Source organism: Bufo bufo, chromosome 3 (genome assembly GCF_905171765.1).
Source record: "Bufo bufo chromosome 3, aBufBuf1.1, whole genome shotgun sequence".
In the NCBI taxonomy this organism is placed as follows: domain Eukaryota; kingdom Metazoa; phylum Chordata; class Amphibia; order Anura; family Bufonidae; genus Bufo; species Bufo bufo.
The window spans coordinates 640,285,011-640,311,700 of NC_053391.1; the positions used below are offsets into that span (position 1 = coordinate 640,285,011).

General features: G+C 45.1%; 1 protein-coding gene across 1 annotated transcript in view; it reads right to left on the bottom strand.

Moving 5' to 3' along the window:
- TNFRSF19 (TNF receptor superfamily member 19) overlaps positions 1-6,920 on the bottom strand; it is a 79,643-nt gene extending 72,723 nt beyond the window's left edge. The window contains exon 1 of the mRNA XM_040426201.1: positions 6,773-6,920. The gene's annotated coding sequence lies outside the window, so the exon portion shown is untranslated. The remainder of the gene's footprint in view (positions 1-6,772) is intronic.
- Between the last annotated feature and the right edge of the window lie 19,770 nt (positions 6,921-26,690).

Sequence of the window (26,690 nt, forward strand, 5' to 3'; positions counted from 1 at the left end):
TCTGAACGGATTTCTCTCCATTCAGAATGCATTAGGATAAAACTGATCAGGATTCTTCCGGCATAGAGCCCCGACGACGGAACTCTATGCCGGAAGAAAAGAACGCAGGTGTGAAAGAGCCCTAGCATGTGCGACCACCTTAGATGGCCAGAAAAAAAAAACTAAAAAGAACAAACAGCAGGTGGAGCTATACAGACAGATTTTATTGAATAACTCAATGACTATACAAAATTTTACATACAATTACTGGTTTTGTGTCTAGTCACTAAACGGAGTGCTGCCGCACATCCTGATGCATCCTGAACGCATCTCTTTCTATTCAGAATGCGTGATGACCAAACGGAAAAGTTTTTTCCGGTATTGAGATCCTCTGTCGAAAGAGCAAGTGTGAAAGAAGCGTAAGATATTTTTTAGATTCCCTATTTAGTAGAAAGGGCTCATGACAATAAGCTCATCAGAAGCATTTTACTGCTGCAAACCCTAGCGATCAGCTTTGTGGAGAAGTCAATCAGCAAGTGTTCAATTTCCCTGCACTGCCTCTACAGGAGAAATGGAGCATTACACATTTCTCATTATAAGTGCTCTTACTGCAGACCGCAAACAGCGGGTCTGCAATATACGGGCACTGGCAGTGTGCACTCTGTGCTGTGGATGCGGACCCACTGACTTTAATGGGTCTGCCATTCGCAAGATAGGGCCAAAGATAGGACATGTCCTATCTTTTGAGTAATCCTGCGAATCACGGACCCATTCATGTCAATGGGTCCACATCTGCAGAACAGAGTGCACACGGCCAGTGCATTGTGGGCACGGAGCCCTTATGTTCGTGGGCATGAGCCCTAAGGCATGGATGTGTTGGGTCCTCCAGCGGCAGGAACATTCCTTACAACCAGCCTTGCTAAATAGCAGACCCAATCTATTAACTCCGAATTCCCCAACAGGTAGCGGGTCTTCTCAACCAGGCAACCCCTTTAAGGACTCCTCCATCTCGTCTGTATATCTAAATCTGGCAACGTGCCTAACTGTATTCCTTTAATAAATGAGTGTACATGAGATTATGAAAGCACGCTACGAGTAAAGTAAGGTTGCACTTTCTCAGGACTTTATTACAGTCCTTTACAAAGTCTGACTTGGCGTAGGCTTAATCCAACCTTCAGCTAAATGAGTTACTTATCACAGCTAGCGGTATCATAAAGCCAAAATATCTGGAGGCTCAGTCCTCAGATGTGTCTTTGATATAAATCCCTCTGATCACTTGGACGGAGCATGCAGTATTTAGAGGCCAGCTCCGCAGTATATTGCACATCTGTCTTTTGTTCAGTCTCAACCAGCCCCGCAGAACAGTAGCATTTCAGGTAACCCTTGCAGGGCCGGAGCGATGCGCGACAGATCGGAGATCAAAGTTTCTGCGCTTTCAATGGTGAACGTCTTAAACCATATCTAATTGCAAGAAGAATTACCATTCTGTATCTATTTACAGTGTCTATGCCAAGGCGAGAACAATGCGTCCACCTCTCCGGCAGCTCACCGTAGGTTTTATTTTGGCATGCGGGACGTACACGGATAAAATGACTGGTTTCTTTTAAGGAGTTCGTTCCACGAGCCTTAAAAAAATCCATTCATCTTACAATGAAAGGGAAACCTCTGATCGTTCCTTCTGGCTAACCAAAAACCTGATCACATCTAATCTGTAAGGGATACTTTTAGAAAACAGTTCCTATGCCAGGGAATGTGCCATGATAGTGTGCGAGGGGGCCGGGGCTTATATAAAATCGCCAATTAGTAACCAGACCAGTCATTTGTAATGGTTTTGACTTGCATAGTATTTAAGGAATTAAAGGGAGCGCAAGGGATTAGAAAAAGGGATCTGCTCATTCTAATAAACTCAGGGCTTGTTCACATGACCATATATATTTTGCGGTCCGCAAAAAAACGGATCCACAAAAAATACGGATGACATCCGCGTGCATTCCGTATTTTGTGGAACAGAACAGCTGCCCCCTAATAGAACAGTACTATCCTTGTCCGTGATGCGGACAATAATAGGTCATCTTCTATTTTTTTGCGGAACGGAAATACAGACTACTTCAATGGGGCTGTAGAAAATACAGAAGTTACTCCGTGTGCATTCCGTTTCCGTTTGTCCGCATGGCCGTTCCGCAAAAAAGTAGTGCATGTCCTATTATTGTCCGCAAATCACAGCCGAGGCCCCATTCAAGTCAATGGGTCCACAAAAAATACGGAACGCACACGGAACACATCCGTATGTCATCCGTATTTTGCGGATTCATACTGTAGAAATGCTATGCCCAGCCCATATTGCTCATGTGTTTGGTGATTAATAAGTTACTGTTTCTGTATACGATCCGCAAAAAACGGATCAAATACAGAAACCATACGGATATGTTTTGTGCAATAACGGAACGGAAGAGGACTTAAATCAGAGGGAAAAAAAACTCAGATACGGAACAACGGATCAATGAAAAATGGACCACAAAGCAACAACGGTCATGTGCATGAGCCCATACAGAAACGGAATGCACACGGAGTACCTTCCATTTTTTTTGCGGACCCATTGAAATGAATGGTTCCGTATACGGTCCGCAAAAAAACGGAACGGACAAAGAAAGAAAATAAGTTTGTGTGCCTGAGCCCTCATGAGCCGTATTGCGGACCGCATTTGGGTCCCCATCCAATCCGCAAACAATGGACCAAAAGGGACCAAAACCACGCTCGTGTGCACGAGTCCTTAAAGGGGTTGACCCATCTGGGACAATGATGGCAAATCGGTAAAATATGCCACCAATGTTAGATAGCAGTGGTTCACAGAGGTGGGACCTCCAGATAGTGAACTAAGGTGAGTTTAATTTTTTTTTATTTTTTTTTAACCCCTCCAGCCCTATTGTACTATGGATTCTGTATTCAGAATGCTATTATTTTCCCTTATAACCATGTTATAAGGGAAAATAATACAATCTACAGAACACCGATCCCAAGCCCGAACTTCTGTGAAGAAGTTCGGGCTTGGGTACTAAACATGCGCGATTTTTCTCACGCGAGTGCAAAACGCATTACAATGTTTTGCACTCACGCGGAAAAATTGTGCATGTTCCCGCAACCCACCCGCACCTTTTGCCGCAACGCCCGTGTGAAAGAGGCCTAAGTTTCAGCCTAGCCGAGTATCTTAGTTTCCCATTTGCTACTCTGATCTCTGAACTCCTGACAGCTCGTAAACACTCCTTTAAAGGGGTGGTGCAGTGGTTTAATATTGATGACTTATTTTCAGGATATTTGGCAAATAGATCATCCAAATCTAAAACAGTAAGGGCTCATGCACATGAACAGGGGGTCCACAATATGTGGGCCCCGGCCGTGTGCCCCCCACGTCACGGATGCAGACCCATTCACTTGAATGGGTCCACAATCCGGAAGGTGAAGAACCCCATGGAAGCACTACGGAGATCTTCCGTGGGGTTTCTCTCCGTGCCTCCGCACTGCAAAAAATAGAACATGTTCTACTTTTCAGCAGTGCGGGTGGGTCACGGACCCACTCAAGTTGAATAGGTCTGCATCTGTCTGGGGAAACCGCACGGATGTTGCCCGTGCATTGGGGATCGCAAATTGCGGTCCCCAATGCACGGAACGGCAGTCGCACGTTCCTGTGCATGAGCCCTAACCCCCTCATCGCCAATACATTAAATAACGCATGAAACCTTTTAGATATTCTCCTGTATAACAACCGTACAAAGTCGTTTTTGCATTTTTTTTTTACTTTTTTATTTTTTAGCGTTACATGACAATTCAAGTCTATGGGTGATAAAGGGATGATGATCTATCTGGAGTATATAACTCTCAGCCTGTAACATGTCTTGGCAGAGAAAGGACGCGACACAATTGCTGTTTTGGTGCAAATTATTATTTTTTTTTTATATAGTGTGGAGTCTCATTATTAGGAAATACCCTAAAAACCCATATAGTGGTCATTTACATGACGGTATTTTTTTTCAGTGTGGTATCTGTTTTTAAAAGAGATAGTACATTGATCCATGCCAGCTAATAGAGCTATTCACACATTCTTTTTTTTTTTTTTTTTTTTTTTTTTTTAACCCTCTGAATCCGAGAATCTCACCGCCGGCCCTATTCTTATCTGTTTTTGCTGGCCTTTTCTATTGATGGGAGTAAGAAAAAAACAAAAAACTGAATGCACACTGAAGATATCAGTTTTTCACATCTCTCTTGCAGGCGGAAAATCAGACACGGCCGCCGTGTGCTTGAGGCATTAGAGCATGCTACGACTTGGTGGGGGCTGTGGGAGACCACAAAATTAAATCATTTTAGTTTTAACACTTTTTGCACCTTGATCAACAGTTTTGAAATGTAGACGGAGCTGTCATTTGTCGGAGTCATAAAATATCTGAAACTGAGTCCTCGTTCACACTTTGATTTTAATGTGGTTGTTCACACATCATTGATGTGGGTCAGTAAAAAAAAAATATATAAAAAAAAAAATCACAGAGAGATGCACCACTTTGGTCAGTGATGTGAACCAAACATGCCCAATGAAGTCTACGCGTCCGCGAAAAACGGTATCCGTGTTCAGACCATTGGAAGGAGATGCTTTAGAAATAAATTTTCAGTCTAGCAGAATACGGATGACACATGGAGGGCAAAAAAACGGACACACGTACCAAACACAGATTCTTCACTGAAGTCTTCACGGATGTCAAAAGGACACGGACATGTGAACGAGGCCTTACTAATGAGGTGCTTCATGTCTGGTGCAACATATTGGTATAAAGTACACGTCCATGAGGTCAAAATCATGTAAGGGTGCCTTCTTCACACTTAGGGCTCATGCACACGAACGTATTATCTTTCCGTGTCCGTTCAGGTTTTTTTTGCGGACTGTATGCGGAACCATTCATTTCAATGGGTCCGCAAAAAGAAGTTACTCCGTGTGCATTCTGTTTCCATATGTCCGAATTTCCCTTCCGTAAAAAAATAGAACTTGTCCTATTATTGTCTGCATTACGGACAAGGATAGGACTGTTCTATTAGGGACCGGCTGTTCCGTTCCACAAAATATGGAATGCACACGGACGTCATCTGTATTTTTTTTTGGATCAGTTTTTTTACGGACCGCAAAATACATATGTTCGTGTGCATGAGCCCTTAGCGTGAAAATCTACACGTGTATTTTTAGGTTCATGCGGATTTCAATGTGAATTTCATTGCGGATTATGACTTCCCACTGAAACCTATGGAGAAACCAGGTTGCACAAAATCAGCATCTTCAGGCCTCATGCACAGGACCGTAGTGTGTTTCGCGGTCCGCAAATTGCGGATCTGCAAAACACGGATGGCGTCCGTGTGCGTTCCGCAATTTGCGGAACGGCACGGACAGCCATTGATATAACTGCCTATTCTTGTCCGCAAAACGGACAAGAATAAGACAGGTTATATATTTTTTTGCGGGGCCACGGAACGGAGCAACGGATGCGGACGGCACACGGAGTGCTGTCCGCATCTTTTGCGGCCCCATTAAAGTGAATGGGTCCGCATCCGAGCTCGGATGAGGACCAAAACAACGGTCGTGTGCATGAGGCCTTACGGTAGACAAGACTAAACTCCACAAAAATATGAGGGGAACTATTTTGATGCAGATTTTCCTGCAAAAATGTATTCCGTCACGTGTGAAGGGACCCTAAGAAATGTGTGCAAAACTTTTACAAATTGGGCACAAGTTGCACCATCTTATGAAATGACATTCTTGAGAACTTCACCCAAAACTGCTGAAAATTGCCACAAAGATAACCTAAAACGTGTAGACTAATGGCATAAAACCTTCACCCCGTGGAGCACAGACTCCACGAATCCAAAATCACAGTCTGCACATAAATCTGTGGTAGCATGACGGGGTTAATAAGTACAGTATATAACATCACATTACATAATAGCAATGATCCTGAATAGCAAACAGTAGTATCCAAAAGTGAACTAGAACATCAATATACAGTAGGTGTCAACGGCCAAAAGAATGTCTTCCAGCGGGTGAACACCGGAATACTTTTAACCATGCTCAAAACTGTAAAAAATAAAAAAGTATCTGCTACGGTCTGCATTTATCCATAAGGCTACCTGCACACCTTGCAGATTATGTGCGGTTTTTCTGTACGGATTCTCCTGCAACAAAACACAGTCCCAGCAAAGCGAACGAGACTTGCCAAATCTTATGCACACAGCGTGCGGAAACTGAACCTGCAGATTTTAAAATCCGCAGCATGTCAAATGCTGATTCCGCACTTTCTGCAGAGAGGTTTTCTCCACAGACTCTAATGGTGCAAAAAAGTGCAAAAAAACAAATGCACAAAACACACAATAAATAGTGCGGATATTCTGCAGGCAAAATGTACAGGTGGCCTGAAAGTCACGGCGGCGTACAGGAATAGAAGTTTTCTTAGGACAAAAAAAAACTAAAAATAAAAACATATACCTCAAATTTACAGCCAAAAGTGGGGGGAACAGCAAGTGCTGGGAGACCCCAAAATACAGACAGCATTGGAGACCCCAATGGAAATGCTGCAAAAAGGTGTGCCAAATATAATAAATGCTGAAATCCCTTAATATTAAATGTAACATATATATATACACGCACATAGGACTATAGGGGGACAAGCTATGCATGGTATATACTGTATATGCGATGTGACTGCACACTCATTGCACTCTCCCAGCCCCATGCACACACACACACACACACCCCAGCGCCCACCTGCTGCAGTCGGCCCTCCACGGGTGACCCCCGGCGGTGTTCCGTGCAGGGTGGTAGCGCAGCCTCAGCCTCCTTCCCGCAGCCCGTCAGCTCCTGCGCGGCAGCCCGGAGCTGTGTGTGAGCAGAGCTGCCGGAGCAGCGGGAGAGCTCATCGGCGTCTCCTAGGAGATAAGCCCCGCCCCTATCCCCGCCTCCTCCATTCTCTCTACAGCACGATCCCCGGAGCCCGAGGCTCTTTATACTCGTATATAATAATACTAGTGCAGAAGGAAACTCCAGTAACCAATCACCTTGCAGCTTTCAACTTTCTGAAGCAAGTTGAAAAATACAAGAGGGATTCTGATTGGTCGCTAGGGGCAACAGCTGAGATTTTCCTCTTGCGCCACTGTTTTTATACTTAGAATTTCCCCTGGGGTCATTTAGCTTTGTATTTTCCAGACTTTTTTTTTTTTTTTCTGTCAGATTTTTATATGGAATCCAAATGAATTAAAAAATATAGAAGATGTGCTTATATGCCCCACATTGTATGTTTGGGTTGTTACAGCAATGAATGTACACAGAGATGATGTGCCAATGGATTCCCTGTTACCAGAGGTGTCAAGCTTGGTGGCCATTGACTGGTGGATAGTGCCCTAACAGATGGTAGCAAAAATGAGAGTGGCCTTTTTCAGGATGTGGCTTACATAGTAGCGTGTGGCTGATCTATTCAGAATAGCGATCCCTCAAATTACAATATTAATTGGTTCCAGGACGACCATTGTATGTTGAAACCATTGTAACTTGAGTAATCGGTTCCAAAGCCCCAAAATGTCATCAAAGATAAGAGAAAATAAGCAGATAACTAAGACAGATAGGACAAGTCCGTACATATAACAGTCAGGAAAAGCTGATAACTAGCAGCTAATAAGCTATTTTACCAGAGAAGTGCCATTGATTGGTTGAGTCTCAGGCATTGTATGATGAGTCTAGTTTTAACTTACGATGGGTCAGAAAAGACCATTGTATGTTGAAAATATTGTATCCTGAGGCCATTGTATCTTGAGGGACCACTGTAGTAGCATAGATGGTGTAATTCCAAGCTCATTATATAAATACAGCACCAGAGCCAGGCTCAGGACATGAACAGCACCAGAGCCAGGCTCAGGACATGAACAGCACCAGAGCCAGGCTCAGGACATGAACAGCACCAGAGCCAGGCTCAGGACATGAACAGCACCAGAGCCAGGCTCAGGACATGAACAGCACCAGAGCCAGGCTCAGGACATGAACAGCACCAGAGCCAGGCTCAGGACATGAACAGCACCAGAGCCAAGCTCAGGACATGAACAGCACCAGAGCCAGGCTCAGGACATGAACAGCACCAGAGCCAGGCTCAGGACATGAACAACACCAGAACCAAGCTCAGGACATGAACAGCACTATAACCAAGCTCAGGACATGAACAGCACCAGAGGCAGGCTCAGGACATGAACAGCACCAGAGCCAGGCTCAGGACATGAACAGCACCAGAGCCAGGCTCAGGACATGAACAACACCAGAACCAAGCTCAGGACATGAACAGCACTATAACCAAGCTCAGGACATGAACAGCACCAGAGGCAGGCTCAGGACATGAACAGCACCAGAGCCAAGCTCAGGACATGAACAGCACCAGAGCCAGGCTCAGGACATGAACAGCACCAGAGCCAGGCTCAGGACATGAACAGCACCAGAGCCAGGCTCAGGACATGAACAGCACTATAACCAAGCTCAGGACATGAACAGCACTATAACCAAGCTCAGGACATGAACAGCACCAGAGGCAGGCTCAGGACATGAACAGCACCAGAGCCAGGCTCAGGACATGAACAGCACTATAACCAAGCTCAGGACATGAACAGCACCAGAGCCAGGCTCAGGACATGAACAGCACTATAACCAAGCTCAGGACATGAACAGCACCAGAGCCAGGCTTAGGACATGAACAGCACCAGAGCCAGGCTCAGGACATGAACAGCACCAGAGCCAGGCTCAGGGCATGAACAGCACTATAACCAAGCTCAGGACATGAACAGCACCAGAGCCAGGCTCAGGACATGAACAGCACTATAACCAAGCTCAGGACATGAACAGCACCAGAGCCAGGCTTAGGACATGAACAGCACCAGAGCCAGGCTCAGGACATGAACAGCACCAGAGCCAGGCTCAGGACATGAACAGCACCAGAGCCAGGCTCAGGACATGAACAGCACCAGAGCCAGGCTCAGGACATGAACAGCACCAGAGCCAGGCTCAGGACATGAACAGCACCAGAGCCAGGCTCAGGACATGAACAGCACCAGATTTAGGCTCAGGACATGAACAGCACCAGATTTAGGCTCAGGACATGAATAGCACCAGAGCCAGGCTCAGGACATGAACAGCACCAGAGCCAGACTCAGGACATGAACAGCACCAGAGCCAGGCTCAGGACATGAACAGCACCAGAGGCAGGCTCAGGACATGAACAGCACCAGAGCCAGGCTCAGGACATGAACAGCACCAGAGCCAGGCTCAGGACATGAACAGCACCAGAGGCAGGCTCAGGACATGAACAGCACCAGAGGCAAGCTCAGGACATGAACAGCACCAGAGCCAGGCTCAGGACATGAACAGCACCAGAGGCAAGCTCAGGACATGAACAGCACCAGTGCCAGGCTCAGGACATGAACAGCACCAGAGGCAGGCTCAGGACATGAACAGCACCAGAGGCAGGCTCAGGACATGAACAGCACCAGAGGCAGGCTCAGGACATGAACAGCACCAGAGGCAAGCTCAGGACATGAACAGCACCAAAACCAAGCTAAGGACTTAAACAGCACCAGAACTAAGCACAGAACATAAATACAGCACCAGAACCAAGCTCAGGACATGAACAGAACCAAGCTCAGGACTTGAACAGAACCAAACTAAGGACTTGAACAACACCAGAATCAAGCACAGTACATAAATGCAGCACAAATGGACACGAATCCAAATTTCCTGGAGCTTCGTTGTAACAAATCAATTTTTCCTGAAATGGTGTTAAAAAGAAAAAGAAAACATATTGACCTCATCCATTTGAGTGCGAAGAGGTCGCCTCGACCATCTTGATTGAAGAAAACGTGGTAATTCTCTCGCGGGTGGACGTGTGACGTCATCACGCTGGGTGGGCGCAGTGATGTCACCAGTCATGACATCACCGCACATGCCCAGTGTGATGACGTGGTGACGTCTGTACGCACTCCAATTGGCGCGTTTTCTTCAATCAAGATGGCCATGACGGCCTCTCTGCAATCAAATGGATGAAGTGAGTGTACATATTTTTTTGTTTTATCTACTGATGGGCTGAATGTGACTCTCAGATGCCTCAATCAGCATTGAATGCGGAATCTAAGGGGTTAAATGATGGGGGCAACGCGATCGCCGTTCTCCATCATTGCGCCCGCTCCATACAATGGAATGCGATTCATTACAAAGTCAATCGAATTTCTTGACTAAATTTGGAGAAGCAGCAGAGTCAAATTTTTGAAAACTTTGCTCATCAGTATTAATATCCCCGAAAACCCCTTTTTAAAAACCACTAATAAAGAAAAAACGTATCTGTTGAAAACAAAATCTCCTCACCTTTCCAGAAACCCTCCATTTCAATGCTGCAGTTCCCAGCATCCTCTACCCTACTGGAAGTGACAGGGACCCGTTCTTAGTCATGAACCTGCATCGGCCAATCAATGGCCTCAACAGTCACGTGTGCAACAAAGGCATGTCCCTAGCCACATGATCTCCGAGGGAACTGATTGGCTGCAGCAGTCTTGTGACCAAGAACTAATCCCAGTCACTTCAAGTCTGGTGGGGACTGCCAGGAGCCACGGTCCTAGAATAAAGGGCATCTGGAAAGGTGAGTGAGCGTTTTTTACTCTTTAAAACACCACTGTAGACATACTGTATTTTTCGCCCCATAAGACGCACTGTTTTCCCCAGTGCGTCCTATGGGTTGAAGCAGTGAATGCAGCACTTCCTAGGCTTTGTACTCAGCGCTTCCTGATCGGCTGTGCTGTGACTGCGCACAGTGTGAGGATGTCAGCGCTCTGTGACCTCATGCTGTGAGCATCAGGTCACAGAGTGTGCGACAGGAAGAGATAGAGCTGAGGTGGTGGCGGTGTCCGTAGCAGGAGAGGTAAGTTGATTATTTTTTATTTTATTTGCTCTGAGCAAGGGGGCCTATACTGAGGTCTGGGGGTCATTCACATTCAGGGGTCTGATCTGAGGTCTGAATGGGGGTCATTCACATTGGGGTCTGAGCTGAGGTCTCATGTGAGGTGTTATTGGGGTCTTATTAACATTGGGGTCTGAGCTGAGTTCTGATTGAGGGTCTTATTAACATTAGGGTCTGAGCTAAGGTCTGATTGAGGGTCTTATTAATATTGGGGTCTGAGCTGAGGTCTGATTGAGTGTCTTATTAATATTGGGGTCTGAGCTGAGGTCTGATTGGAGTTCTCATCTGAGGTCTTATTGGGGGTCTTATTAACATTGGGGTCTGAGCTGAGGTCTGATTGAGGGTCTTATTAACATTGTGGGTCTGAACTGAGTTGAAAATATTTTTTTTCTCATTCTCCTCCTCTAAAACCTAGGTGTATCTTAGGGCAGGTGCGCCTTATAGGGTGAAAAATACTGTAAATTTTCTTTAAGCCCCTTTCTAGACACATGATCACAGAGGGAACTGATTGGCTGCATAGTCTTGTGAACAAGAACGGACCCCCGTCACTTCAAGTCTGGTGGGGACTGCTAGGAGCTATGGTGCTGGAATGAAGGGCATTTGGAAAAGTGAGTAACTGTTTTTTATTTTTAAAAACACTGTTGCAGACATAAATTCTCTTTATTAAGCCCTTTTCTAGACACATGATTTGCTTGGATCAGTGAAGAGTTGATCACACATTAAGTCTCATGCTATCAGTATATAGCTCTGCCTCTGTTTACACTACAGAAGTGGTAGTTTGCATTACCGCTGACCTGTAGATAGTAATTTTCTAAATTAGGTGTGAAGTAATGTCTCACTCTGACAAGCTTCTATTATCGTATCCTGTGGGCGCTATGGAAATTCTTCTTTTCAGGAGTGAACTAACTGTTTAATCCTAATGACAGCACTTAGACGTGCCATGGAAAGCTCAATATATTCTTTGTTAATACAATGTAAATAGTTGAGAGCAGGCGAAGTTAATGCAGGCAGTATACTGGTCTCTAGAGAAAGTAGCTAGGAGTTAGAGAGCCTCAGTCAGCATGATCAGCCCTATTAAACCAGGCATATTGCCTGTTAGAATTGATCATGATGAGTAAAACGATATATTTCTTTTCTCTCTAAGGTTTATGTAAAATAGGTATTTGGCGCACCAAGTGGCTGGTCCTAGTACTAGGAGCACCACTAGTACAACACCCCCTGCGCTCTCTGTACTCTCTTCTACCCTTTGAATAACAGGGGGGAGTACAGAGAGCGCAGGAGGTTTAGTGCAGTGCTCCTAGCGCTATGGCCAGCCCCCTAGAGCTCCAAATACATAAAATAAAAATTCATATTTGTTGGCTGGTTTAATATAGTTGATCGATCATGCTGATAGAGGCTCTTTAAGCACACATCTGAGGCCTGCGTAGGCCCTCAACCTAGGTAACACCACACCGTGACCACTGCCAAGCACTGAATTATATTATAGTATTACTGCAAATTTTTTTTTTGCAAAGACCAGTATTATCACCATACAGTGACCATATCATGGTAGATATTCATGTTACACAGGTGTTATGTAGATCATATAAATGATTATAGTTATATAGTTATAATTTCCTTGTATTTTCCTTCTGGTCTGAACCACCATGACGACTTCTTCCAACCATGGCATTAGACACATCTTTGGCTCCTCAGTTTTCCAGTACTAAACAAACTCTCCCTCATGTTGATATCCCCAAATCTTTTGTCCCATCTGCCCCTATTACTGTACTTAACGTGTGGCACAATGCCCCCCAAAACTGCTCTTCATAAATAGCTTCATATCTATAATTACTCCACAAAAATAGTGCCACTGTAACAGCGGCTTAACGCCCCGGTCCCGGGCACCGTGTTCAGTGGTGATCTGCTGCCAGTGCTTCCCCATTCACCGCTGCAGTCCTGGGCTCTGTCCGTGTATGTACTGTTGTTCTGGGATTCGCTCCACAGTTTCCTTTCAGCCCTGTCCACAGCATGCTTGCTGCTTGTTCCCTGCAGCACTTCCTTAAGGGCCGGCGCGCGTCACTTCCTATGCTTTATGGGTTAGATCATGTTACCTCGCTGACCAATCCTAGCCCTCCTGCACATATACTGTATAAGTGGCTAAGCCCCCTTCCCAGATGCCTCAGCGTCAAGGTCCTTGTGTCCTGCTAGGTTGCTGTTATCTCTGCTTGTGTTCCTGTGTACCTAACTTGTACTTGTGTTTCTGGACTTCGCTACCTGTTTGATCTCTGCTTGCTTGCCTTGACTCTCCTGTTGCTGACCCGGATTGCCTGACCTGTACCTGTGCTGCCTGCTCGGACCTATTGCTTGGAAAATTCACCTGGTACTCAAAACATTTTGAGGATATGTGGAAACATACAAATTTATTATACAATAAAACCGCAATATGCCTAGGCAATATACATCCTGTTCATATACATCACTAATAAACATCACTAATAAAACTTTTCACTAAAAGTGTTAAACACATCAATTGTTCGCACTGTAATAGGAATACTGTTCAGATTCTCTATTTGTGTAGAGACATGTTTGCATAGATAGAAATCCCGATGGCAATTGTCATGTAGTCAATCCATACATATAGGGCTTCTGGTCTCTGTATGGGGGGACACAGTTTCTACGTGGTCCCAAACTTTTGAAGTTGGTAAGTTCACCCGTCTATAGAGGATATAGTGTACACATTTGGTACTCCCGGTACGTTGCGCTGATCAAGGGAAGCTTTTTTACGTGTAGAGATCCTTTCAGTGGCGTCCCACAGCTCCACCACGCTCCAGCCTTGTTGGTTTCGATTTGCAGCGTCCCAATTCTCGTGAGATTTAATCCGTCTATGCGCTTCGTAAGTAAAGCGAAATTAACTTTCTTGACGGTGAGATTTAATACATGGCCATGTATATTGTGTACTTGTTTCACACACAGGTATTCCGCCCAATTCCCCTATTGCTTGTTTGACTTCGCCTCTGCCTCATCCTTCGACGTCTGTACCTCTGGTACCTTGCTCAAGTACCTCCTGGTCTTCCTGGACCAGCTGCCTTGTGTGCTAATCCTCCTCAAGAGGTAGTGAATTGGTGTTCCCCTCGGGAAAATCTATCTCCACCATCAGGGGTACTGTGAAGATCGAGGGGTTCACTTAGATAACGCCCTTTGAGATAAAAAGACACAGTGTGGCACAGTGGGTTCACTCCCGCTGGTTTGTGACAGCCACATAGACAGAGATTGGGCCCAAATATAACAGTGTCAGATAGCACCCATACTAAGGGGCCAGCACTATTGGGAGGGGGAACTAAGGGTTTATTCTACAGTGTGGGGACATTAAGACCCTTTTCACACGAACAATACGGATTGTGTCCGGATCTGTTCAGGAAAAAAACAGAATGTTTTGCACGCAAATGTAAATGCATTCACGCATTGCACCCGCACGGAAAACTCGCTCATGTGAAAGGGGCCTAAGGGAGCATTACTACTGTGTGGGGGTGTAACGTTACATTACCCTACTTCGTGAGATTTCCCTACCTCCTAACTTCTGGTCGCACCGGAAATGACGTGGGGAGGCGTGCCGGAGTTGTGCCGATCTGCGCATGTGCAAAACAACAGTTTAGGGAAAATCTCAGTGGAGTTCAGCTGCACACCGGGACACTGCGCATGTGCCGGAGAGCCTCAGTAGGGAAATATTACGGCCCAGTGCGCAAGAGCGGCTAACTCCAGAACATCCATCCGATCTCCGCACCTGCGCAGTGTGGGGGTAGGGTGATCTGATGGCCATTTTTTCTTTTAAATATATATATATATATATATATGGGGGTTGTCTGCCTGCGCAGTGTGGGGGTAGGGAGATCGGATGGATGTTATGGAGTTAGCCGCGCTTGCGCACTGGGCCATTATATTTCCCTACTGAGGCTCTCCGGCGCATGCGCAGTGTCCCGGTGTGCAGCTGAACTCCGCTGTGAGATTTTCCCTAAACTGTCGTTTTGCGCATGCGCAGATCGGCACAACTCCGATCATTTCCGGTGCGACCGGAAGTTAGGAGGTAGGGAAATCTCACGAAGTAGGGTGATTTAACATTACAAGCACTTACAAGGAATTTTTACTGTGAGGCAATAGCATAACTTCAACGGAGGCAGACCACACTACTGCTTAGGTTTCTAATGTGAAAACACTGTGTTTGCATGCAGCAGCCCCTAGGGGGAGCTCAGTGCAAAAGAGATGATTACAGCTTTCTTTGCAGACAATGTTAACTGTGTAAATTCCCATGCACTCAGCTCCACCTAATGGTGGCGGCAGGCAGACAGCTTTTTAATATGTAAAGTTAAAGGGGTTGTTCAATTCTAAAAATTGCCCCCCACAATGTCCGGGCTCCTCCTATAGATCATATGTACCCCACTCCCCTGCACCCTTGTCACGCTGGATCCCTGCACGGCCGCTGCTGCATCTCCCTGTCACACAGATCAAAACATCCGCCGACATGGGGTGCTGCCAAAAGCAGGCCGCGACGGTGACCAGCCGACCATGGGTGATGACAGGAACAGAGCAGCTGAGCAATCAACCCACTGCTAGCTTTCTCCAGCACAAGCTCACTGTGTGAAGAAACAGAGCATTGCATTCTGAGGCTGACGCATCACCAGGGGACATGACTTCGCAGCGCCTTTCCCAGTTGGAGATCTCGCCATTGGGACCCGGACAGGTACGTTTGTGACAGATGAAACTATTTTTTTTTTTAAATTGCACCTGCAACTTTTTAACTCCACTTTTCAGGCACAAGGGAGATGATAAATCTTTCCCTAAGGGTACATTCTACTGTGAATGGGGCACTAAGGGAGCATCACTATTGTGTGGGGTACTAAGGGATCATAACTACTGTGTGGAGGCACTAGGGGACCATAAGTACTGTGTGGAGGCATGAAGAGAGCATAACTACTGTGTGGTGACACTAAGGGAGCATTAACACTGTGTGGGGCACTAAAGGGGGTATAACTACTGTGTGTGGGCACTAAAGGGACATGACTACTGTGTGGAGGCACTACAGGAGTATAACTACTATGTGGAGGCATGAAGGGGGCATAACTACTGTGTGGAGGAACTAAGAGAGCATAACTACTGTGTGGGGACACTAAGGCAGCATAAACACTGTGTGTGGGCACTAAAGGGACATGACTACTTTGTGGAGGCACTAAGGGAGTATAACTACTGTGTGGAGGCATGAAGGGGCCATAACTACTGTGTTGAGGCACAAAGGAGACATAACTACTGTGTGGAGGCATGAAGGGCGCATAACTACTGTGTGGAGGCACTAAGAAAAGATAACTACTGTATTGAGGCACTAAGGGAGTATAACTATGTGGAGGCACTAAGGAGGCATAACTACTGTGTGTGGGCACTAAGGGAGCATTCTATTGTGAAGGGTGCACTAAGGGGGCATAACTACTGTGGCAAAAATAACCTCGCCACTGGGTTTTGGAGGGGCCTGTTTGCCAGCCTCTTGCCTCAGGATTATGGCCCATATACTAACTTTGGAGGAGAAGGTAGACTGGCCACACAGCCTAAATCTGTGGAACTGTTTTGGGCAGGAAAGCCATAATTGCGGTCGGCCAAATGTGGCTTCCATGGAATTCAGGAACCCCTGCTCAGATCTGGGTGATTTTTGGATATGTTGTTCACCCAGATCAGAGCTATCCAATGTATACATTATGGGGATATGTGGGGTTTTGAGGTGTTTTCTGTGTTTTGGGAAAAATGTGTGGTTTCTGTCTGTGAGTGATTAAGTTAGCCCGTTATGTTTGGTAATTGTATCACAGGCAGAGCCCATTGTGTTTTGGTAATTGTATTTTGTTGATTGCATCAAAGAAAATGCCTATTCTGTTATTGAGTGCGTCACAGGCAATGCCATTGTGTTTGTTAATTGCGTCACAGACAATGCCATTGTGTTTGTTGAATGTATAGTTTTTGTGTTTAAACTGTAAGGATTGGCTGATATGTTATGTCCTCAGTTCCCAACCAGGTCCACAGGGGTGGTAACCTTGTTGGAAAATGTGTATATAAGTCAATCCTTGTGTGTTCAAGAAAGAGTTCCTGTTTTACCCTTCATCATGTTGAGGCTGGTGTTTGGGTAACTGATCGACACTGGGGATTGCTATTTGCTGAAGATTTGCTATAGTCCCCTGGCTATAAATACTAGATCTTGTAAGAGCTGTTCCTGTTCCTTGTTCCTGTGGTGGTTTTGGTGTAGAGCGGAGTGCTTGGAGTCCTCGGGAAGCGCTAGGAGCATCCATCAACGGAGGTACCCAGTCGGGGTGCCAGGAGATCCGTTACAACTACTGTTTGGGGACACAAAGGGGACTTGGTGGGATTGGGTGTGTATAGACAGACACTGGACAGATTTAGAGACGTGGCTTAGTGTAAAAAATGTGCCTTTGCATGCACTGCTGATCTAGTCCTTCCTTGGTCTTTTCAAATGTTGGGAGGAATGACAGTACCCCTTATAGTTTCCCAGATGTTTATAGTACTACATAAAAAACCCAGATTTTGCACCCCACAGGGTTATAGTTCTCTGTACAATAATAGTGCCCCCACAAGGTAATGCCCTCCCTGAGTCCCCTTTAAAAGTTATAATGACCTTAAGTGTCTCATTAAATAGTAATAATGCCCTTTAATGCCCCCTTAAAATGCAATAATGCCCTTAAGTTTTCCCTTACAAGTACCCTCTTAAAAACAAACAATGTCCTGAAGTGACTACTTAAAAAGTCATAATGCCCATAAGTGCCCCCTTAGTAAGTAATAATGTCACCTACGTGCCCCACATTTCAATATTTATGCCACAGAAAAAAAAACATTTTACTCCGCCAGTGAGCGCTGCGACCGAGTCCATGTACACTAATCATAGCCGAGCAGGTGGCGCCATGACATGATCATCCTTGATTGGTGCTGGTGTACTGCTCACTCAGAAATCCTCATTCCTCTCTTGGTGGGTCCTAACATGTGAGTAGACCAGAAGTCATTGCCCCCTCCCCTCACCTACACTCCCCCTAGCTATGCCTCTGGATATGTACAAACTTTTTTTTTATTATTATACTGGTTATGGCCACCCAAATGAAGCCACCACAGCTCCTCCTAGTGTTTTCTGTCACCATAACCCTATTCAAGGACATGGGGGGCAATTATTTATCATTCTGTCCATTCCTTGCGGGAGAGATGGGGGGCATGACTTGCACACAATCTAACCATTCCTTATTTTCTAGCATTGTAAGGCCTGTGATTCTATGAAAAAAAGCACTGCACTAGTGCACAGCACTGATGGTGAAAGCCATGAGGATAGTCAAATCTGGGGCATACATTACACAGAGGCAGATTGTGGACCTTCTATGGAGATCCAACCATAACTGGTCCTCTTCCCTCTTTAGAGGAACAGCATTGTTAGCAAGCAGGAGGGCAAGTATGCCTATAGATGGTCTCTGGTTGAAGGTCCATCCCAAAAATAAAATAAATTATTCACAATATTTTTTATTGCCGTTGAATCAGTGAATGCATTAATTGAATGGGGTTTGCAACTATGTACTAAGTACACCCTGAAGGGCTGTCCCATCTGGGCAACCCTAGTCCATACTGTATGCCATATTAACCCCTTAGGGACGCATGACGTACCGGTACGGCATGTTTCCCGAGTCCTTAAGGACCCATGACGTACCGGTACGTCATGGGTTTAAACCGCGATTGCGGCGGGGGTTAATCGGAACAGGATGCCCGCTGAAATCATTCAGCGGGCATCCTGTCACAACGCCGGGGGGGTCAATTCAGACCTGCGGTTTGCGGCTTTACCTGCGGTTGCGGCGGCTGTGCGGCGGTGCCATCGGGTCCCCATGCGGCTGGGGACCCGATGGCATGGAAGGCAGCGCGATGTCTAAGGAAGGCATCGCGCTGCCTTCCGGTGAAGAGCCTGTGAGATCCAGCCCCCCATACAGCCAATGCATTCCAATACAGAAGTATTGGAATGCATTGTAAAGGAATATACCCCCCAAAGTTCAAGTCCCAAAGTGGGACAAAAAAAAAGTGAAAAAAAAAGTTTAAAAAATAAAGTTTTCCCCCCCAAAAATTAAAAGTTTCAAGTAAAAATAAACAAAAACGTCATTTTCCCCAAATAAAGTAAAAAAATAATTGGTAGAAAATAGGGGGGGAAAAAAGTATACATATTAGGTATCGCCGCGTCCGTATCGACCGGCTCTATAAACATATCACATGACCTAACCCCTCAGATGAACACCGTAAAAAAAAAAAAAAAAACTGTGCTAAATAAACCATTTTTTTGTCACCTTACATCACAAAAAGTACAGCAGCAAGCGATCAAAAAGGCGTTTGCCCACCAAAATAGTACCAATCTAACCGTCACCTCATCCCTCAAAAAATGAGCCCCTACCTGAGACAATCGCCCAAAAAATAAAAAAAACTATGGCTCAGAATATGGAGACACTAAAACATCATTTTTTTTGTTTGAAAAAAGCTGTTATTGTGTAAAACTTACATAAAGAAAAATAAAGTATACATATTAGGTATCGCCGCGTCCGTATCGACCGGCTCTATAAAAATATCACATGACTTAACCACTCAGATGAACACCGTAAAAAAATTTGAATAAAAACTGTGCTAAATAAACAATTTTTTGTCATCTTACATCACAAAAAGTGTAATAGCAAGCGATCAAAAAGTCACACACACACCAAAATAGTGCCAATAAAACCGTCATCTCATCCCGCAAAAATAATACCCTACCCAAGGTAATCGCCCAATAACTGAAAAAATGATGGCTCTCAGACTATGGAAACACTAAAACATGATTTTTTTGTGTAAAACTTACATAAAAAAAAAAGTATACATATTAGGTATCGCCGCATCCGTGACAACCTGGTCTATAAAAATATCACATGATCTAACCTGTCAGATGAATGTTGTAAATAACAAAAAAATAAAAACGGTGCCAAAACAGCTATTTCTTGTTATCTTGCTTCACAAAAAGTGTAATATAGAGCAACCAAAAATCATATGTACCCTAAACTAGTACCAACAATACTGCCACCCTATCCCGTAGTTTCTAAAATGGGGGGACTTTTTGGGAGTTTCTACTCTAGGGGTGCATCAGGGGGGCTTCAAATGGGACATGGTGTCAAAAAAACCAGTCCAGCAAAATCTGCCTTCCAAAAACCGTATGGCATTCCTTTCCTTCTGCGCCCTGCCGTGTGCCCGTACAGCTGTTTACAACCTGAGTCCTTAAGGGGTTAAGACATCATAGAAGGAGGTCTCTGGGACAGCTTCCACTCTGCTGGACCTAGCACATCCATGCATTACACGGACTGCATTCCCTTCATTTGAATGGCAGGCATGCAGGGGCTGACTGGAAACCTAAAGTGGCCCTGCAAAAAAAAATAAAAGTGGGTCCATGTTGTAGGTGGTTCCAAATTGACAGCAAGTGTGAAACACAAGTATGCAGGGCCCAACACATGTAGGAAGGGACAACAGAAGTAGGCAGGGGCCAGTAATACTGTAGTGCATAGCAAAATACCGTCCAAACAGAACCAAATACCACAGTGCAGTACAAAATACTGCCACAGTATCAAAATACTGCCACAGTATCAAAATTCTGCCACAGTATGGAACTCTATCATCGTCCTGAGGACAGCAATACAGTTGAATTCAGGAGAGCACCTGCGGCCGCTGACCAGGTACATAACCGTCTGATGCTCCTACATTATTTAATGCTGAGACCATCAGATCTCTATGTATGTGGCTGATGGCCATGGGGAGGTCTTAGGTGGCCCCCTGGGAATTGGAAATTTCCCTGCTGGCTAGTGATGGGCATTTCAACTCTTTTTAGTGATCCATTTGGCTCAAATCATCAAAAAGAACTTGCAATATTTTTTATGGCATGCTGTATATTGTGCCATATTCAACATATATATTCAACAGTGAAACACGTATTTAGGGCATACAGTCACTGCCTCTCCCGCATGGCTGATTGTGGTGTATGGATTGAGGAGGAGGGATCAATAATGACATCATGGTCCATGTAACGGATCTCCTGACACCCCGACTGCGTACCTCTGTTGATGGATGCTCCCAGTGCCTCCCGAGAACTCCAAGCACTCCACTCGACACCGATACCACCACAGGAACCAGGAACATGAACAGCTCTTACAAGAGCTAGGAGTTATAGCCAGGGGAGTAAAGCAAATCTTCAGCGTATAGCAATCCCCACACACACATGAGACGAGGCTCTATGTTGAATGTAAAACAGGAACTCTTTATTGAACACACAGCATTGACTTATGTACACATGACATACTGAGGACATGACATAGCAGCCAATCCTGTACAGTTTAAACACAAAACTAACCCTATTCAACAAACACAATAGGCATTGTCTTTGACGCAATCAACAAAATACAATTACCAAAACACATTGGGCTCTGCCTGTGATAAAATTACCAAACATAATGGGCTAACTTAATCACTCACAGACAGAAACCACACATTTTTCCCAAAACACAGAAAACACCTAAAAACCCCACATACCCCCATAATGTATACATCCATGGATAGCTCTGATCTGGGTGAACAACATATCCAAAAATCACCCAGACTTGAGCAGGGGTTCCCGAATTCCATGGAAGTCACATTTGGCCGGCCGCAAGCATGGCTTTCCTGCCCAAAACAGTTCCACAGATTTAAGCTGTGCGGCCGGTATGTCTTCTCCTTCAAAGTTAGTACGGGCCATAATCCTGAGGCAAGAGGCTGGCAAACAGGCCCCTCCAAAACCCAGTGGCGAGGTTATTTTCGCCACAGTCCATGCCTCCAGTTCTTGTATAATGTCTGATAGGTGCGGGTCACAGAGGTGGAATTCACACCTATCTCTAGACTGGAGCCTTCAAAGTCAAGGAGGGCTCACCAGTCATGCGTGCCCCCCCTCCATTCATTCCTATGGTAGCTGCAAAAATAGCTTGGCTATATTTGGCAGTCCCTTTAAAATGAATGGGAAGTGCACAGCACAAGCGCAGCCACCGCTCAATTCACTTCTATAGGGCTGACAGAAAGAGCCAAGTCAATCCAGATTAGCCCCCCTTTTTTAGGAAGTTTCATTGTTTGTGAGCTGATTCCTGGGATTCTGCTCATCTGTAATCACCAAGGAAAGCTGCCAGTGCATCCATATTATCTTTAAGTAACATAAAGTATTACACAGCACCAATTGCAGTCAATAGGCGACAATAAGCCGTACGCTCCATAGAGTTGGGCTTTATGGCAGAGTGGCCAGAAGAAAAACATTACTTTCAGCAAAAAAACTAAAAGGCACGTTGTGAGTTTGCTAAAAAGCATGTCGGAGACTCCCAAAATGTATGGAGGAAGGTGCTCTGGTCTGATGAGACTAAAATTGAACTTTTTGGCCATCAAAGAAAACGCTATGTCTGGCGCAAACCCAACACATCACATCACCCAAAGAACACCATCCCCACAGTGAGACATGGTGGTGGCAGCATCATGCTGTGGGGATGGGACTGGGAAACTGGTCAGAGTTGAGGGAAAGATGGATGGTGCTAAATACAGGGATATTCTTGAGCAAAACCTGTACCACTGTGTGCGTGATTTGAGGCTAGGACGGAGGTTCACCTTCCAGCCGGACAATGACCCCAAACACACTGAAAAAGCAACACTTGAGTGGTATAAGGGGAAACATGTAAATGTGTTGGAATGGCCGAGTCAAAGCCCAGATCTCAATCCAATAGAAAATCTGTGGTCAGACTTAAAGGGTTTCTACCACTTAGTTTTCACATAATTAGCTGTCAGACACTAGCGATCCGCTAGTGTCTGCTCTACCAAACAATCCTAATATAATAGCTTTTGGGGCAGCCGTTTCGCTAAAAAAAGAACTTATATTGATATGCTAATGAGCCTCTAGGTGCTATGGGGGTGTCATTAGCACCTAGAGGCTCGGTCTACCTTCACAAAATGCCGCCGCCCAGCGCGTCCCTCCAGCCCGCCCATCTCCTTCGGAATGCGATCCTCCCCGTGCGCGTCTGTATTCGGCGCATGCGCAGTGAATGTCTGAACGCTTCCCTGCCTAGACATCTCCACTGCGCCTGCGCCGATGACGTCATAGTGCTCCGAGGAACAGGCGCAGTGGAGATGTCTGAGCAGGGAAGCAGTCAGACATTCACTGCGCATGCGCCGAATACAGATGCGCACGGGGAGGATCGCATTCCGGAGGAGATGGGCGGGCTGGAGGGACGCGCTGGGCGGCGGCATTTTGTGAAGGTAGACCGAGCCTCTAGGTGCTAATGACGCCCCCATAGCACCTAGTGGTTCATTAGCATATCAATATAAGTTCTTTTTTTAGCGAAACGGCTGCCCCAAAAGCTATTATATTAGGATTGTTTGGTAGAGCAGACACTAGCGGATCGCTAGTGTCTGAAAGCTAATTATCTGAAAACGAAGTGGTAGAAACCCTTTAAAGATTGCTGTTCACAAGCGCAAACCATCCAACTTGAAGGAGCAGTTCTGCAAGGAGGAATGGGCAAAACTCCCAGCGGTAAGATGTGGCAACTGCTCATAGAGACTTATCCAAAGCGACTTGGAGCTGTGATTGCCGCAAAAGGTGGCTCTACAAAGTATTGACTTTAGGGGGGGGTGAATAGTTATGCACATTGACTTTTTCTGTTATTTTGTCCTATTTGTTGTTTGCTTCACAATAAAAAACAAACATCTTCAAAGTTGTGGGCATGTTCTGTAAATTAAATTATGCAAATCCTCAAACAAGGTTAATTCCAGGTTGTGAGGCACCAAAACACCAAATTCAAGGGGAGTGAATACTTTTACAAGGCACTGTACATTCATGCTTTGTATACAATGACATTCTTTATTTGCACTGTGCCACACTATTACATACAGAGGTGGTAGACACCTTTTTATTGTTTATCCTAAATACAATCTTAAGTAAGTTTATCAATAGTCTTCATTAAAACTTTCCTAGCAGTTTTCTTTTGCAGAGTGTGTATAAATCCTTCGTCTAGCTGCTGGTGCTGCTGAATCTGGCATAAATCCATCAGCACACTTCCCCTGCTTTGGACTCCTCTCTCTGCTCTCTCCCTCCCTTCTCTCACTGTTACAGATAGCAGTAGTAAGTTGTGCTCGGCAGATGTGTATGGAGAGGGGAGCACTGGATCCAAGGAGGGACGTTTACACAGGCTGTAGATAGAGAGGAGAGCACAGACAAGGCAGTTTGTACGGAAATGAGGGGCAGCAGCATCCTGGACACACAGATCAAGCATGCAGACTTAAACTTAATGCAAACTCTTTTTTTTTTTTTTACTGAAGGTAACCACTAACGTATGTAAAAATCAATTTTTTTTTTCCATGTAAAAGGTTCTCATAGTTACAGTCTCAGGGACTGTGTAAGAACCTACAGAGGCTGTCCTATTTAGACAACTCTTTTCCATATACCCTGTTCAGAGGTTCTCCTCTATTAGCCAGGTGCCACCAGCAAGGGCAGCTACAATTCTGGAGGACTCAATGCAAATGTTACTAGATGCAATAACATAGAGTAGCTCATACTACTTTATATAAAATTATCTTCCCGAATGATGATCCAAGCGTTCCAGCCTGCAGATGACACTTGTTTTTTTGTTCATTCAGATGTAGTATGAGTGAAATTGTCTGTGCGGCCAATTTGAGGTTGTCATTTAACATAGTTTCTTGTACTGCAATTTTTGTGTGAGTTGCACGATCTTCAAGTGGTATTCTCAATTTCTGTAAAATAGACTCTAATGAAAAGTTCCATGCACAAACACACCGATCTCTCCATTGAATTTTAGAGGGACAGTGGCTACTGTGAATAGGTAATTGGGGGTCAAAGGTTTCCTGTTCCTTCTGACAGGTTAGGGTCCTAGAGAATCCACACCTTTCTCCTGACAGGTGAGGGTCCAAGAGAATCCACATCTTCCTCCTGAGAGGTGTGGGTCCTAGAGATTCCATACCTTCATCCTGACAGATGAGGGTCCAAGAGAATCCACACCTTCCTCCCAACAGGTTAGGGTACTAGAGAATCCATACCTTCATCCTGACAGATGAGGGTCCTAAAGAATCAACACCTTCCTTCTGAGAGGTGAGGTTCCTAGAGAATCCACACCTTACTCCTAAAAGGTGAGGGTCCTAGAGAATCCACACCTTTCTCCTGACAGGTGAGGGTCCAAGAGAATCCACATCTTCCTCCTGAGAGGTGTGGGTCCTAGAGATTCCATACCTTCATCCTGACAGATGAGGGTCCAAGAGAATCCACACCTTCCTCCCAACAGGTTAGGGTACTAGAGAATCCATACCTTCATCCTGACAGATGAGGGTCCTAAAGAATCAACACCTTCCTTCTGAGAGGTGAGGTTCCTAGAGAATCCACACCTTACTCCTAAAAGGTGAGGGTCCTAGAGAATCCATACCTTTCTCCCGACAGGTGAGGGCCCTACAGAATCCACACTTTCCCCCCAATAGGTGAGGTTCCTAGAGAACTTTTTATAGCATATACTGAGGATATGCCATAAATTAATACGTGAAAACCCCAGATCAAAATTGGTCAGGCAATAAAATTAGGATATACAGATATCATAGATGGGCTCCCCACTTGCGACCCTCCTGTATAAACTAGAACAGAGAGTTGCTTGAAAGGATAGCTTCAAAATTCTGGCATATAACATAAAAGCTTCCCTGGTGCTATCAGCTACTAGTCACATAGCCGCGAGTCCAGTTAATGACTACATAATTCTGAGGAGTGGTTGGGGCATAATAGATGGAGGTAAGCAGTAAAAAATTAAACTTGATCAAATAACATACTTTGTACTTGAAATCTACGACCCAGCAGCCACGGGTCCTTACTGCTCCAGTGTTTTGGATCCATAGTGCCATCATGAAACAGCGCAGGTTCATGCAAATGCCCATCATATGCAGGCAAAATTCCAAACGTTCAGTGTGGATTACATCATACTTTCTGCAAAAGTGCAATTTTTCTTCTTCTGGTATTTTAAGTTTATTTGCATCTGCTTTCTTTTATGGCAGTTTAAGTACAAACTTCAAGCAGTGTTTAGTTGAGCAATACAAATAATTCATGAGTGTGACGGGTTTAAAGAAAATAATGCCGTGGACATGTCTGTATAAACTAAAATCCTGTGTTGCTGTTGCTGTTATCAATCAGGATTATATAAAGCCTGAGGCATGGCTGTTGACAAGGAATTATGGCTGAATTTGTGCCTGGCCAAAAACTGTCTTACGGCTGGATTCACATGCATCATCTTGTGGCATTTTTTGGGGGGGGCGTTTTAATTGATATTTTCAACAGCATTTTTTCCCCTGTTTTTGTGGTCAGATGTTAAAGAAGACCTGTCCCCTCTCCTGACATGTCTGTTTTAGTAACTACTTGCATTCCCCATGTACTAAAAATTCTGGAGCATCTTTTCTTTTGACTGTATATTGTTCAGGTCTTATATTATTCCTACTAGAAGTTTATGAATGAATTGTGAGCAGTTTGCAAGAAAAGTTTAACTGGGTGTTATTGCTGCAAACCCAGGAGGAGCAAGAGCAGAGGATGAGAGTGGTAGTGGCTCCGGCTGCAAAAATCATTCACAGGTGCAACCCTCACAACAACGCTCTCTA